Genomic DNA, 2,300 nt, shown 5'->3' on the forward strand with positions numbered 1-2,300 from the left:
TTGGACATGATATCACGCAATTATCGGTCAACTGCCTCAAAACACCATCGGTGCATCATTGGAGCCTCATCCCAAATTATCAACTTTGTAGCACGCACCAGGTCTGCCCTAGGATTGTCCTTTTCCATCGTAAGCGATGATGCCTCATTAATCTCAATAGGGACTTTCAGCGTCGAGTGCGCGGTTCTTCCACCTGGTGATAGAAGAGCCGTTATACCGCTGGATGCAGCATTCAATACCATTAACCCCTTCGATCTAACAGCAGCTGAGAATGTTTTCCATATAAAGGTTTTCCAGTACCACCGTAACCATATAAGAAAAAGAAACCACCGTCGTCAGAACCAACGGACTCCATGATCTTGTCATGCACACATCTTTGTTCATCAGTCAGCATCAGTAACATATTTGTGTGTGTCTTTTCCAGTTCATCTTTGTTGTAATGTAGCTCATCAACGATAAGCTTGTTTGTGAAAGTTGGCATGTCTGCTGCGTTTGGCCTGGGCATAGATTTGAAATCAGTAAGCGACCGTCCGTTTTCCTGAAGCAACATTTCAATTTCAATCAAACATAGGTTCTTCAAGTCATCATCACCGATACGCATATCTGCATATTAAATGTAAAGTTACAAAATTAATATTAACACCTAAAGAAAAATGATAGTAAGAGAATATATGCAATGCAACGGAAAAAATGACATTAAAGTTATGACTCAATTCTTAATCGAAAAAAGCTTCTTTCAGCTTAACTCAAACTAAAAAAATAAGCTTATTAGTAATGGATTTCCCAAGCCATTATTTATTTAACGCGAAAATAAATAGATATAGGAACTGCTACAAAATGATGTCATGAATGCTCACTAATCTAGATAACGTGAAAAATTAATCAATTAAACGTATGATGTTTGTATTATATGTGGGTGTGTCGGTGTTAGTTTTCTGCTGCTATTACGTGATGTAGCTGCTGGATGGGAGGCTTCTGTGTGTGCATAATTGTTGCTGCGTCCGATTGGCTTTTCTGTTTTGTAGTAGCAGGTATTTCGGCCTGTTGTAGTGCAGCTTTGCTGCTGTGCAGCTGCGTTTTTTAGAGGATCTTTACGGGCTTTAGGTTGTGAGACAGGGGTACTCGCGTGTAGGCAGCACCACGGTTTGTCGTGGTACTTTGCTGGGTTTGGTCTTTGATTAAGGTAACCTAGTGTACACCTCGGCCCATGATTTTTGGGTGTAGACGTGTTGCCTTTGTTGGTTCTTGTATTCATCCGCTGTTCATTTCCGCGAGTGCTAGGTGTTTCCTACGCCCTCTCGACAAAAAAAAATAATATTGTCCGTCTAAAAAAAATAGTGAAAAGCTCTCTGGTGTGTCTACTTTGTTAGGTAGCCTTGAATTTATCTCTGTTTTACTTAAACTATTGTTTTCTTACGTGCATACACTCGTATTCAGACATATGTGCCCTTTGTATAATTTTTATGGAAAATACTTATTGTCATTTAATGTTTAACTTTAATTTTTCACATATCAAGATAAAAATATAATATTCTCTAAAAAAATATTAAAGTGTAGTATTGGTAAGTAGTATACTTGATAAAATCATACACCTAGTAAATTGCAAATTTATCTTATATTTTTGGACACACAAATCATTCAAATAGGACTTATAATTAAGGAGAGATAAATCGGCCAAACATTGAACCGTATAATTCTCCTAAATAAAATCCACCGAATATGTTATAAATTAAAATAAGTTGCTTAACATTTAAATCATATCGACATATGTCATACATGTCAATAAAATTATTAAAATGAGCAAACGACAAAGAGGAGATTGCAAAATACATAATTTGTAAATCACAATATAATTATAATTGATTCAGATTGAAATTAAAATGAAAATAAAAAAAGTCTTGGAAAACTTATACAATTGAGTTTGTAATGTTCTTTTTTGTTCGATACAATCTAAGATTTACATCACCACCAAAGTTACTCGTATAATACACCTTTCTCTTTTTTATTTATTGATCAAAAAATTTATATCAACTTATTCGTATAGTTGCATGAATTATATTATCTTGAAAATACAAACAAATAATACAAAATTAGATTAATTTAAAATGTCAGGAAAAAAAGTTATATTCATTATATACAAATAGATGGATCCATGAGAAGCATATATAGATAGAGTGGGTGTGTGACACGGTTGACATTATAAACGAACCAAACATGAATGATTCGAACAACTCGCTCCATGATTCTTTGACCAAGTTGATCTCAGCAATTTTATCAGATCTTGGTGTCATGACAATTTT

This window comes from Medicago sativa, chromosome 7, assembly GCF_051527215.1.
Source record: "Medicago sativa cultivar Bolivia chromosome 7, Bolivia_mono, whole genome shotgun sequence".
Classification (NCBI taxonomy): Eukaryota; Viridiplantae; Streptophyta; class Magnoliopsida; order Fabales; family Fabaceae; genus Medicago; species Medicago sativa.